This window comes from Malus domestica, chromosome 02 (assembly GCF_042453785.1).
Source record: "Malus domestica chromosome 02, GDT2T_hap1".
In the NCBI taxonomy this organism is placed as follows: domain Eukaryota; kingdom Viridiplantae; phylum Streptophyta; class Magnoliopsida; order Rosales; family Rosaceae; genus Malus; species Malus domestica.
This window is the reverse complement of record NC_091662.1, coordinates 10,885,191-10,900,828: the sequence shown is the minus strand read 5'-3', so window position 1 is coordinate 10,900,828 and position 15,638 is coordinate 10,885,191.

The following is a 15,638-nucleotide window of genomic DNA, read 5'->3' as shown; positions in this document are numbered from 1 at the left end:
AGTTGTCAATTGCTCACAACGAGAGGGAGTCCCCACTATAACTGACTGCCAATAAGTACCTGCAGCCCTAATCTTCCCACCCCTCCTCAAAAGGCTGCAAAAGAAATGATCGGTATTTATATATGATGCCGTGTAACGCAATTTGCAATTTGTCCCCCCTTTAATTTGCTCAGTGCGTGTCAATTTCTTTTTTATTTTATTAGAACAATATTCTAATAATCTAATTTAAATTACGGAGAAAAGTTTTGAACTTGAATTATATAGCTTTGTTTTGTTTGTAGTCGACGGATCACTATTGTTATTGCGTTTGCATGTATAATCAACATATTATACATTTATATGGCTTTGTAGCTTATAGCTGCCGGTTCTATCTATAAGCAACTTGGTTCTATGTCAGGAACGTTCTCTTTATGAAGATTAATTAGTATGAACTTTCTGCACTAATTAATCTTTTAGATATTACAAGAAATCACTGGCTGGCAGGCATGCGTGCTCTATTATCGTTGCTAATTATAAGAGCCAATCCGAAAATAATGGTCAGACGATAAAATACCAAAGTTTTACCTAATTTGCAGCTGCACACTAATAACTTGAATTTCAGCCGTAATTACACCTAAAATGTCGACTCATATTAATGCATGAACACTGAAATTGCAAATTAGGTCGATTTATTAAATCTTGCAAACTAAATATTTCAGAAGTGGGTGGGGAAGAGTTCCCTTTGGCTTCACGTTCGAATGAGGATAAATCCATTGAAAATACAAGTGCCGGCCACGTGAAAAAAGATGGAGGGAGGGAGAGGGTGGTGCTGGTCTAGCTATTGTGTTTATATAATTGCTGTAGGTTGCGGTGGTGGTTTCTAACTTTTGTATATATCTTGATATGTGCTGTCCACATTTTAACGTCCCCCATAAACATTATTCTGTAGGCGAGTAGGCGGGGCTGCCTCCCTCTTCGTATCATCATTTCTCGTTGTGATGAGATTGCCATTTCTTTAAGCTATGTTTATTTTGGCCTCATACTTCTCGATATATTTATTTTGGAATTTTTCGTTGAATTATAAGAAAAATGTTGAAGAGTGCGCCATATATGCATGCAAATTCCTTACCATGCATGCATGGTAGTCCATGAAAATGGTTGTGTATTAGAATTTAGGAGACCTGCCTCTATAGATTAGAAGGAACTGATTAAAAAGGAACTCGAGTTCCATTGTGGACTGAGCTTGCGTTTCAACTGAATACGAAATAGTAATTGAGCGGTAAAGCAGCCCACGGCCCAAACCAGCTCAACAGAATATGCAAGATGCTCTATGCATGATTAAGGGTTAGTGAAACTTGATTTGAAGCTTAATCAAGAGTTCTCTCTTGTACTTGATACACTCCTAACCCCATCAAAACCTTCTCTCAAGCCTTTGATCCTTAGATTTATTGCTCTATTAGTCCCAACTAAAGTTCTTTTTGAAGGAAGCAACCTCTCTTTTTTCATCCCAATAAGCTCATATTTCAACTCGACGCTCTTTATATCCAGTTGAATCGCTTCTCAAGTGACTCATCTAGCTTTGTATTACATTATATGATGCTTGCATGTTGTTCTTAATATTCAGTTATTTTACATTTCGTTTGTAAGCTTTTTGTTAGTTTCTATGTTTGTAAACAAGGTAGTCACTACAATTTGATCAAAGACAATTTTTATCACATGATATTTGAGTTTTTGGCATTCACTAAGAAAATATCGAAGTTCTTTTCGTACAAGGCATAGAAAAAATCAAGACCGAACCAGTACTCCACTCATAGCACAATTCCCTTGATTAAAATATTAAATTACATTTATTCCTTTATATTTACCATATTTTCAACAATAGCATGCCTAGCATTTCAACAGCACAACTTAGAGCTTCTCCTAGCTGTCTATTAGCTTTGCCAGCAACAAGTACAAAATGTTTGCCCTGAATTTCGAAACCGTAATCAAGGGCATGAGCCGAAACATCGAGTTTGATCCCTGGCCTTCGAAACATTGGATACAACAACAACAAAGCTTTTTCCCACTAAGTGGATACAACAACAACAACAACAACAAAGCCTTTTCCCTGGCCTTCGAAACATTGGATACCAAAAAAAAAAAATACCAGACATGTTATAGTTGTCTCACATCACATCTTAAAAACCTAAGAACACTAAGTTCAACAATCTCACTAGAATCCAGTGCATTGGTCATGTTAAATTTTGTCATCGTTGTCCACTTCCTTCCTCTTTCCTCCCCTCCTTTTTCCTCATCTCTCACTTTCCTCTTTTTCTTTCTCTCTTTATAAAGAAGTCAACGCAAAATGTTTACGTGACTTAATTATAACATTTCAAATAAGAGGGGATTCGAGGAGAGAGAAATTTGGAAGGGAGAGTCCTACTCCAATCTACTCGACCCGGAGCTGGCAAGATGGTGACATATTTGATTGTCATAAAAGTATTACATTGCTTTCACATCTTAAGCAAAGAAAACTCCCCAAAGTGAATAATCTGACCAGATAAAAAAAGGGTTAGTTGTTGTTTACTTTTTTTTATATTAAGAAGATTTTGTTGCCATGAATTTCCACTCCAACCCTCACTTTTTTTTTTCTCAAACTAATAAACAAAGTTCATTGTCTTCCTTTGGGTTTTTTTTTAATTGTGTGACCATTTCAAAGTTCCAAGGAGACTTAATTAAAAAGTTAAATCAAACATGCTTTGTTTCATGAATCTCAGTTAAAATAAACCCTAACTAATCAGATGGATTAGCATAGAAATTTCGTCTCCATAGATTAATGGTTTTACATTACATGGGTCGGTCAAGTGTACTACTCCGAAGTCCAAACCCTTTGCTTCTACTTCTCTAATCAATTTGGCTTATTAGGCCATTACCTACCTTTGCAAAATTCCAAAAAACCTAGAAATTAATTGGTGCTGAAAATATTCAAAACAAAACAACTCATAAACATGTCAAAATCGAGATCATGAACTCAAAATGTCAATGTAAAACGATATTTTCCTGCTGATGATAAACACAAATACGAGTTCAAACCATGTCATAAATATCACGATCACATTAATAATTTTAAAGATCAAACATTGGGCTCGTTTTCTTCGCATTGAAAAAAATGCACAAAAAATAAGAGTCCATAGACACAGTAACTTTGAGACCATTGAAATTGATTTGAGCTGCAAATTTTAGGACACGTAGTGGAAATGAAAAACTAATTTGACTTCCACCAGTTCAGAAATTGTTTCTGGAGATGAAACCCTAGTTTCCTAGGAAGCCAATAGCAAATCATGGGGATCACACCGAGTTTTTTATTGTGTGTTCCAGAAAAATAAAGATGAAGATTGGGATTTGGATTGAAAGATATACAATACCAATTGATGAAAATAATGTTATCTGAAATGTGACATGTTCCCACCACTACTATATGTACCACTTATCAACACTTGCATTATTAAAAAAAGCAAATAAAAATTTAAAATGGACAAGTTTTGGAAGCAATAAAGGCAAATGGATCCATCATGGTGAGGAAATCATTATGCAACAAGAGAAAATAATTTGCAGAAAAGCAAATTGAAGTTGATATCAATGTGAGGTCAGTATGACTAACACATGAAGTAATAGAGGTGGTGTGATGCGGCTAGCTATCTCCCATTGTACAAGTACACTTCTAGATGTTTCTGTTTAAATGATTTCAAATGGTTCTTTTATTTCCAAAGAAAAATCTACCCTGAGTTGACGAAAGTAAATGTTAAATTTGACAAACTTAGCAATAACCGACAAATTGTCACATTTTAAAAGATTAAGAGGATGATAATCGTTAACCGAATTTAGGTGGTGAATTGAATGAAGGCAAGTTCACAGGACATATCTAGACTTTCAATTGATGTGTTAATTAATTAATTTGTGTTCATGTCGGTACTACAAAGAGCCAATTGGAGACCACGTCGTTTTCATCAGATGCCAATAAAATTCGAACAAGCGTTGCCATCTTGATCATTGACAAAGATGAAACAAGGAGTGCTGATTAAGAGGGGAGGGGGATGATGTTCATGGCCTACCTATCACTTCACTATGATACAAAGGCACTGCAGGAAGACAAAAAGGGGTTTCCCGGGGGCAAGACCGGTCATGAGATTTTTGAGGTCCGGGATGACGCTAAAAAATATACCCTAACTTCATATAAGAAAATTATTTGTTTTCACATATAAGACCTTGATGAAATTATACTTAGAAAAGTACTTCAAACTGAATAATTTAGAAACACAAAAACTAATTTGTTTTGTATCGAGGGAAGGGAACCAAAAAAATTATGGGCTTACAAGTAAATAGATGATGAGTTTGGGTTTTCCTTTTATTTGAACTTTTAAAGTTTTTTGTATAAATTGTGATGTGTTTTTTCTTATTTACTAACCTTGTCAATATGAGACTAAATAAAGATGTTTTGGAGTCTTTAATTGATATGTATAAGTAATCAATGAGCACTAAATTAAACCATTTGATGACACATCATATGATTTGCTGCTAATTGAAACAATAAAAAAAAAGAAAAAAAACCATTGCTTCTTATTGAACTTCTTGATCCTTTAGCAAAATTTCATAAGTTTAAACTCTTATGAAAATAAATTTGTGAAAGAAAGTAAAAAAAAATCCATGTAGTGTTTTGAAACTAGGACCTCCTTGATTTTAAACAACATAAACCATCACTTCTAGTCAAACTTTTTTATCATTAGGCTAAATTTTTATAAATTTATACTCTTATAAAAAGAAATTTGTAAATATGAAAGAGTAAACAAGCACACATATGGTGTTTTGAACCCAAGGCATTAATTTCAAACAACAGAAACCACAAATTCTAATTAAATTACTTTGTCATTTAGCCAAATTTTATATATTTATACACTTATGAAAACATAAATGAATATACTACCCAAATAATTTTTTTACCCTCAATTTTTTTGAGACCCGGACAGTAGCCGAACCTGCCCTGGGCTTGGGCCGGCCCTGCCCCGCCGGGGGGGGGGGGGTGGGTGGGTGGAGTAATTACCAATATTAGCAACGAATTCTTCAAGCAGTTCGTGATGATCATAGTACTAATTCCAACTCCTTGAAGATGGGAACGAATTGCTGGCCAATTAATTGGAGAACCGTCTCAAAGCTTTAACACTAAATTATTTAGCACGTTAAAGTAGTTGAATCTTACAAATTTAGTTTTAAAGGTCTCAATTGGACAACTTTTCTATATACAAAAAATAAAAAATAAAAAAATTAATACCATGTACACCCTTCTGCAAATTAATACACCTCTAATTTAAGGTATATTTATGTTATTTACACCATTGACTTTCTTTCTATGATTGCTTTTGAGAAATGAATCAAATGATATGCAGTGGTTCGTATGTGTGTGTGTATTTTGGGAAATTTTTTGAAATGTCATATGAACTTGTACACATTTTTCAATTTGTCATATAAACTAAAATTTTAAGCAATTTGTCATACCAACTTTCTAAAACCATCAATTTGTCATCTCACCCTAATTCCCTTAAGTTTTCCATCCAAAATAAGTCATGTGCGAGGCACATGACTTGTGTTCAAGGTTATTTATGTCATTTAAGATCTTTTTTACAAGTTCTTTACTTTTCTTTGGTAAAACCCTTAAATTTTGTGTTCGAGGGTATTCATGCAGATCATTGTGCTCGAACCCAAAGCCAGTGAGCTCCCAAAAGGCCTCGTATTAGGTAAGGATATGAATATACATTTAAGGATCACTCCCCTGGACGATGTGGGATGTTACAATCCACCCCCCTTAAGGGGCCCGACGTCCTCGTCGGCACACTTCCGGCCAGGGATTGGCTCTGATACCATATTAACAGAAATGTAGAAAGACACAGAAATGCAGAAAGAGCATGTATCGAAGAAGAAGAGAGAGAAGGGAAGAAGAGAAAGGGAGAAAGTAATTGATTACATTGATACTGAATTAATCTTTACAACTATGAGAATACAGTTTATATAGCCATCATGACTAGCTTACAACCTAAGCTATTTAACTAACTAATTTGATAACAGCCTAACTAACTATTGCTGAGCTGGAATGATGAGGTGGACTGATATATTCAACAACTGTTTGTATATGATTTTTTAGTTTATAGTTTCTGTTTTCTTCTCTGGTTAGTACCTCAAGCTAGAATTTTATATTGTTGGTCTGAAGTTTTTTATTTCAGTTAAGATGGAATCGATGTCGCGAGTGGACTTTTCAAAGATACAGTTTACTTAATGTCATTTTACCAAAAAAAAAAAAAAAGTCACTTACTTCTGGCCCAAGCAAACACTTATTAAGAAGCAAACACTTATTAAGATATGTCAGCTAGCTTAGCTAAGATTTAATTTTTTTGTAATTTTTGTTTTTAATTTTTTATTGTCAAACTAGCTAGCATTATTTAAATTGAAATCCAAGTATCATTCTCTTGTATGAGCAATCAATAATCAAGTGCCTTTATTAAGATGCCGACAGGGAGGGAGTTCTCTATTTACGGAATCACAACCTGGACATGAAGGGGACAGGAAAACCCTAGCTGATTAAACCAATGTAATTAAAAATAGGTTGTATGCCAGTCTCGCAAGGTATAATTATCATTTTAAGGTCCAGTTAATAAAACTCCATAAAGTTATAATAATACACACACACACCCCTTAAATCTTAATATACAAATCTGTAGAATTATTAGAGAAACAAGTCAAAGGTGTGATGTTTTATCATAAAATGTCTCGGTATTAGTTGGAGTTGGGTTATGATATTTAAACGCTTCTTTCTTTCTTTCTCTAGCTGATGTGGGATTTCAACACGACCCCTTACGTGGGACCCAATTAGTGGGTTATACGTGAGAGATCCACACATCAACAACCATGTGGAGCCAATGGGACTCACCTTACACGCAAGGCTAAAGGACCCACCATCATCGGGCGGGGCCAAGGGGACCCACCCATCACGTGGCAGTACGTAGTACGTACGGGCCCGCTCCCTGACTCTGATACCATGTAAAATTACCAGATAGACGGGTTAAAGGTCCACTTCCAACAACACCGGCCCAACTTGGTAATTACCATCGTTTGATGTGAGGTTTTATCACAAAATGCCTCGATATTAATTGGAGTGTAGTTAAGATATTTAAACTCTTATTTCTTTCTTTCTTTAGTCGATGTGGGATTTCAACAAAACCCAGTCACATTTAGTGTTTTTTTTCCTTAAAAAATAGGACTAGCTGGTGGTTTTGTCGCGGCAGTCTACCCTTCCAAAGGTTGAGAAGACTCACATAGTCATTTTCAGCCTTCCCTTTGCCACCATCATGTGATTCTTTGGCACCACAAATCGAACCTAAAATGTGCTGTGTGTGAAATACAAGCTTGTAATTCGTCCATAGCCACTAGATCACCATATGAACTAGTTTGGACCGAGGAGCCTTCTACTTTGATTTAGGAGGTCCTTCTCCAAGATATTTGTAACTCTCACTGAGTTTGCTTCAATATAATTGTTTCATTTCAAAAAAAAAAAAAAAAAAAAAGAAGAAGGAGCAAACTTGAAAGGTGTCGAAAACCTAACTTTTTTTTTTTTGGAACATATACATAAAAACTCTTAGAAAGAAAAATGATTAAGATAATCGACATGTGGTTGCGCATGCAGATTTCCAATTATTTCGGGTTTTCTGGCCATGAATGTTATGATTTTCGAGTTGGTATTACGTTAGGTCTCATGAAGCTCTATCAACTGTCGAAAATGAATTTTCTAGCTATGAAGTTTTTACAACTTTCCAGAAGCGTTGTTGATAAATTTTAGAACTCACGCCAATTTTCAGTTTCCTAATATCATTGCATATATTAAGTAAATGAACAAAAATCAACAATTAGTTCAATCTTAAGAAAACAAAAGAACAAAACCTTCCAAAAAGTACGACATTGAAGTTTTACTTAAAGATGATTCTTCATGCATTCTTTGCTGTAAAAATCATCAATTAAATTGTAGTTGTAAGGGCCACTAAAGTAAATTGCTACAAATATTAGAAAATGGTAAAAAAAAAAAATTGAAGAAAGTTAATTGTAGGCCTCATTTGATTTTTTTTTTCCCTGTGTAATTTTATAATTTTTTTTTCTACATTCAGATATAATGCTTGCTATATATATTAGATAACAAAAGTTTTTTTTTATTTTTTTATTTTTTTGTTTGTTGTTGTTGATAACAAAAGTTTTTTTAGGGGCCCTTAAATGGGACACTATGCAGCTGAACATTTTGCTCTCCCCCCAATCCGCCACTGATGCAAAGTGACAACTCATGAAAATTGAAAGGTGGACCCCTTCTATCAATATCAATGTCATGCAACTTTTTAATGAGATTAATTTACATATTGTAATATGTTTATTTTAGAAAATTATTAGTAGCAATTCAAAAAATGTAATTATGTACTCCAAATTTTTTATATTTAAAAAGAAAAATATCTTATGAAGAATGCGCTAGTAGATTTTTAGAGTGTAAATAATAGTTTTATTTATTTATTTTCTATATAAAGATATATTTATATTAAGATGAAGGAAATAAACTAGTATCAAACTTATTCATAAGATTTGAATTTAAAACTGTAGTAGTAAGTAACACATGTTGTAATATGTTAATATTGAGAACTAATGATTAAATTTATTAGATTTAGAACTAGCTTAAATTTTTACTTGGGCAACATGATACTGATACCACATTATAAGTTTGAAGGGGTGTTGAAAAATAAAAAATAAAGAAAATATTGTATGAGATTTGAATTTCTTTTGCTATTTTCCAAGTTCTTGTTCTTAAAGTCTATTGTGATGCTCTCTTGTATAAATTCTTTCAAGACGAAGAAAAATAAATTATTCGAGTGAGTTATATGAGATTAAGCAACTTAAACCATGCACCAAAAATTGTCCTAGATCATGTGCACTATGCTAAAACCAAGGCATGCATATATCTTTGTCAAACTTCCGGATTTACCTTTTCGATCGTGTGCACACCAAGGCATGCATGTAATTTACCGGCTATTTTAATGTGTTGGGAACATGATCAGTACACCAAGTCTAATAATAATATTGTTTGATTTTTTTTTTCTAAGTTTCCAAACAATTGCATTACACTTGTGTACTGAGCCGTGTTCTCGGCCACTGTTCTAAAAATCCTTGCCTAGCCACTGCCCTAACAAATCCTAGGCGTTGGAAAATTAAAATAAAACCTAGACCTGCCTAGACGCCTTCCTAGACCCACTCATCATGTGTTTGTTCATCATATTTTTAATATGTTTTAATATTTTATAATCTATACGTCAACCTATTTTATAATATATATATCTTGATATAATTATAATTTTTTATATAAACATATATTTATTTATATGTTATATAATAAATTTAATTCAACCTAAAAAAATCAGCCCCATTAGATACGTAGGCGCAAAGTCCCTGCCATCTCCTAATGCCTTTTAAAACTTTGTTAACGACACTTTGAAAGTATCTCCAGCCCACCTTAGAGGCCTCCACTAAGTCTAACACTAGTCCAGTAATTTTCAGTCATGCACACATTACATGATGTGATTCATCAGTCTTGTACTAACATGCAACTATTCAATTGTCAAAAAGCTTATGTGAATTTTAACCCTTTGCGGACCAGAGAAGATCAGTGTGTGTGACGACAACATCAACAACAACAATAATAAAAAAATTTCCCATTAAGTGGGGTTGACTATATGAATCACAAAATATCATTGCGGTCGATTTTGTGTCACGTCTTCCGTTAGATCTAAGTACTCTAAATTTTTTCTTAAGAGTATTTTTCAAAGTCCTTCTAGGTCTTCCTCTACTCTTTCGGCCCTGAACCTCTATCCTGTAATCGTATCTTCTAACCGGTGCGTTATCTTCGTTTCACATGTTCAAACCACCGTAACCGATTTTCTCTCATCTTTCCTTCAATTTCGGTTACTCCTACTTTGCCTCGAATATTCTCATTCATAATCATATCTTTTCTCGTGTGCCCACACATCCAACGAGGCATTCTCATCTCCGCTACACCCATTTTATGTGTGTTGATACTTCACCGTCCAAAATTTCGTGTCATAAAGCATTGTCAGCCTTATTGCCATCCTATAAAAATTTCCTTTGAATTTCAGTGACATACGACGATCACACAATATGCTGGATGCACTCTTGCACTTCATCCATCCATCTTGTATTCTATGGACAAAAATATTGACGTATCCTTTCATTAACAAACAAGCTTTTAGGTATGTGTATGTGAGAAATTTAGGCATAGTGATAAATTAATGGATTACAAAATATTTGAAAGAATACGATATGATTCGTTAAGTTAACAAGTTTGACATGACACAACCCATTAAGATAACGGGTTTGACATGACATGTTTGGATAAGGGGTATAATACAAACACAACATGAACACGACAAATATGACATGTTTCCTAGCTCTATTATGTAAGCATTGTAAGAATGATGAAATACAAAAATGTGATCCAAATGAGAAAGTAATCAATGGGCAGATCAATGCCACTAGTCAAGAGATTAAATGACACACTCCGACCTAAATCGAGGCATGCTGGCCGTCACATGATGATGACGTAGCCATGTGCGCAGTGCGGAAGTGACAACGATATGAAAAGGTGAGTAAATAAAAACCAAACTAACTTATACTAGACAAATATACAAGTGTGAGTGAAAGTATTTAAAGTGTCGATACACATATTCAGAGCATAGGTAACCTAAGTGCAGTCCAGCAGACTAAAATTAATTATACATGACATGAAAGAAAGTTCCTGCATTATTTGAAGTCTGTTAGGACACCGTAGAGTCCTCGTGAGCCATCAACACGAATGTCTAACTAGAACCTGGAGGGGCGCAAAACAGAAAACGTGAGTGGGAAAAAACAAAGCTTTTCAAAACCATTTCACTTTCCAAAATAATAACCCCTCACCGTAAAACCCGTATAATTTTTCAAAAGATACTAATACATACGTATATAGAATTCATGCTCGAGAGCAGTGAAACCAAGTATATGCCATGTCAAGTATCTCAGCAATGAAATAGGTAAGTCAGGTAAAATAAATCAATGTAAAATGATATGCCAGCTAGAGTCACCTAATGAGACTTGCACAGCTGAACCTATAACTCATCTACCAAATCTTGCACACGAGTCGGAACCACATAATATGGTCTGTACGACAGGCTGTGTGTAAATAGGTACGCTCAAGTGCTACGATCACGTGAAGGCTGTGCGAAGTATCGCAAGTCACCTACGAGTCGGAACCACCTAAGGTGGTCTGTACGACAGGCTTGCACCTGCCTTGGATCTAGGGTGAGTGTGTGGTGCGGGAAGTGAACGATCACGTGAAGGCTAGGCACTAGCCTCGGGTGGATCACTAACATCGGGGTGCAAGATAATGAGCACTAAATGTATCTCAACATAACTATACACACCACCTACAATCATTATTATCAATATGCACTCACTGAAGCTTACCTGAGCATCCTCAGTGTCATGCAATAATATACATATCTATACTAATGCACATACTAAAATGTGATGCAATTGACATGGCATTTAAAAAATGTAAATCCATTTAAAACAATTTCTGGGAAAAATGTAAAGCATATATACGTATATATAGAAAACCAAAAGCCCACTCACTGGTATGTAGCAGGGTCGTAACCCCCGAGTCTCGCCTGGCTGCGCTCGTCCTCAAAAAATGTCTCACATGTATGTGAAACAACTATTTTAACGTTAATTAAGTACATAACCAAAACCATGCAATAACTTCTCATACTTTGTTCAATTGGGGTGTTTGAATATACCATCTTGGCCTACTCAACACCACGAGCATCCCTCTATTTTTAGAATAATTTTTCGACATCCCACGTGCTTTCACGTGCCGACCAAGGCACGGCCACACACGCAGGCATGTGCCTGGCACACTGACGAGATCCCTAACGGCGTTAGGGAATATTTCGTTAAATAATAGAATCATCTGTCTAAAAACTAACAATGTTACTCAACGCCGTCAGTATATTCCGTCAAAGTTGACTGAAGATTCTTTGTCTTCTCCGATGGCTTCGCCAGAATTGGTCTCTAGCCATCGTATGTATCGCTGGTTTCTGGAAAAACTTCAAACTTCAATATCTTACTCATTTTTCAACCAAAATTCATGAATTTTATATGGATTTGAAGCTCTTAGAGAGTAGAACACAACCTTACCTATTCGAAGTCTAAAATCTAACGGAAACTGGCCAAAAAAATCCTTGGAAAAACCGGCTAAACCTGGAAACCCATAGTTGAGCTTATTCCGACGTCCAGCCTTAACCAAAACTAGTCTAAAACACTAGGGGAGTTGCGTGGATACCTTTTTGAGTCTCAAAACCAAGTGAAACTTCTGTGATCACGTCGGGAAAACAGGGCACCCCTCCAGAGCTCCTAAGTTCTCCAGTTCCCATGAACCGTTCTTCGTTCCAAAGGTATCACTAGGATCGTGAAACGATGAGGAACACGATGATGTGAAATTCGTATTTGATCTGTGAAGTTTTTGAGGGGTTTGTGAGCTGAGGGTCTCGGTGTACGGAGAGAGTGTTCAAGAAAGAGGGAGAGAGGAATGGTGAAGTTTAGCACGTGTGTGTGCGTGTATTTGGTCACGGGATTGGGCAGAAATAAGGGAAACAGGGCCTTGATTAGGCCATGAGATTTAGGGCTAGTAAATGATCCAAGAACAACCTTAAATTTTAATTGGACCCAAGAAAGTAGCAGGTTTGGTGACTGGTCCATTTCCTTAGCCCGATTACACATTCGTTTATTCGTAACATTTTCGTTACGAACCCAACTCGGCCCTAACTCGCGTCAACATTCTTGTGACGTTGAGTACAATTTAATTACGTTAGCGAGAAAATAATTTAAAATTATCTACGTACATCCACGTCACTAAGCCTCGATGGCATAATCGTCACTTTACATACTCGGGGATAAAATATATACAATAAATTGGGCAGGGTTGTTACATTAAATAGGTTGTTATATGTAGTTAGTTGGAATCTGTTTTTGATAAGATTTGTTAGAGATATAGTTAATTGGTATAAGGAGGATGTTAGAGTAACATGCTCTGCAAGTCTTGTAAATAGCAACACTTATATAGGTGATGACTGTAATCCATTGAAGTGATCAATCAAGAAAACATTTCAGCTACAAATCTATATCTCTCTCTTATCTCTATCTGTTTTTCTGCATTTAACATCAATCTTCATATGGTATCATCGCCGGCATGTTCGATGCTTCCGCTCAATCTTCAAGCATTCATTTTTCTTCTTTACTCTCTAATTTGCATCTCTATGTGATATATTGACATCGGTAAACATACCAATTGCTTAGAAAGTTGGTTTCTTTTCATCTACCCACCAACTGCTCGATTAAAAGATTCAGCGAAAGATTTCTTCACAAATTCTGCAAAATGGTTACAGCTGCTCAGCTGCAGATTGTTCAATCGCCAATCACCAATCTTCTCTCTACAGTTTTCACTTCTGTTACAGTGAAACTTGATGATTCTAACTATCTCACTTGGAGTTTTTAGATCTGATTACTTATGGAAAGGCATGGAATTATGGGGTTCATTGATGGTTCAAGAAAATGTCCACCAAGATTTGACAATGATTTTACCATTGAATGGGATGAAAATGATGACTACTTGGTTTGGAAAATGCACGATCGTGCATTTATGCAGTTGCTCATTGCAACATTGTCTACGACTGCTATTTCTTGCATCATTGGAAGCAAGAGTTCATCTAAGATGTGGCTAAATCTCACTGAGAGATTTTCTTTAGTTACAAAGCAACAATTTTCCAGATGAAGACATAACTTCAGAATATCAAGAAATGGTTTGAATCGATTTCTGTTTATCTTCAGAAAATCAAAGATGTAAGAGATCATCTTGTTGCAGCAGGTGTAATCTTTGAAGATGATGACATTATCATACTAGCTTTGAAAGGCTTGCCTGCAGAATTCAACAATTTTCTATGTGTGATCAAAGGAAGGGAAATGGAATCTCTTTTAAAGATTTCAGGTCTCAATTACTGGTAGAATAAGCTATTATTGCTCAATCTTTTGAGAGTTCATCTGCTTTGTCTTTTGGAAGTGCTATGATTGCTGGAGTTCAATCTGAAAAAGAGAAAGCTTTTGTTATTGATCAAGATCATTCAGGGTCTTCTTCTAATCAATATTTCAAGACCAATAAAGGATCAAGTTCTTCTAGTTATAATCTTGGCAATGGTTCTTATAACAATTTCATTGGGGGTTATCACAACTTTGGTAGCTATAAGGGTAACAATTTCGAGGCAAAGGCAAAGGAAGATTGCAATACAATTCTGGTTCAAGGTTTTCAAATGGTAATCCTGGCATTCTTGGCACACCAAAGCTATATCAATCTCACTGTCTGGATCGTCCTTCTGAGATTCCCACTTGGCAAATATGTAATAAAAAAGGGTCATGTTGCAGCATATTGTTTTCAAAGACACAACAACACATCTTCTAGCTCTCATATTCAGTGCTAAAACTGCTTGAAGTTTGGACACTTAGCCCTACAATGCTATCACAGAAGCAACTTTGCTTTACAAGGAAAGCCTCCAACTGTTAATCTCATTGCTATGCATGCCAATCATCAACCTTCTGCACCATTTGAGTACTTTTGGATTATAGATATTGGTGATACTTCACACATGACATCTGAGTTAGCAAATTTGGAACTCTCTACTCCATATCAGGAAAATGACACAATTACCACTGCAAGTGGTGCAAGTTTGCATATTTCCAATATTGGTACTTCTCAATTAGTAGTTCCAAATCATTCACTCACTCTCAAGAATATGTTACATGTTCTAAAACTTTCTCAGCACCTGTTATCTATTTATCAACTCTGCAAAGAAAATAGGTGCATATTCATTTGTGATGATGTATTTTTGTGAGTTCAGGACAAATTCACAGGGACAAAACTACTTAAGAAGTTGTGTAGGGCCAGTTACTATCCTATACCATTCAACATTCCATATAAGGTGTCATCTACATCACCTACATCCCATTCATGTTTTCTTGCAAAACCAGTTACATCAAGCATATGGCACAAAAGGCTACGACACACATCAAATGCAATTACTTCTGCAATTCTACATCAATCTCAAGTTACTGCATCACTAGATACATGCTCATCAATTTGTACACCATGTTTAAAGGGAAATTTTACCAAGTTACCCTTTACTTTTCCTGTAACAAAATCTGAACAACCTTTAGAGAAAATACATAGTGATGTGTGAGGACCTGCCCCTTTAGGTATTATGTAACCTTCATAGATGATTGTACTCGATATACATGGATTTTTCCATTACATAATAAATCAGAAGTATTTGCAACATTTGTTCACTTTCATGCTTACTTATATACACAATTTTCTACTAAAGTTAAGATATTTCAAAGTGATGGTGGATATATAAGCACTGAGTTTCAACAATTCTTGTCAAAACATGATATTTTACATCACAAATCATGTCTATATACACCTGAACAGAATGGCGTGGCAGAGAGAA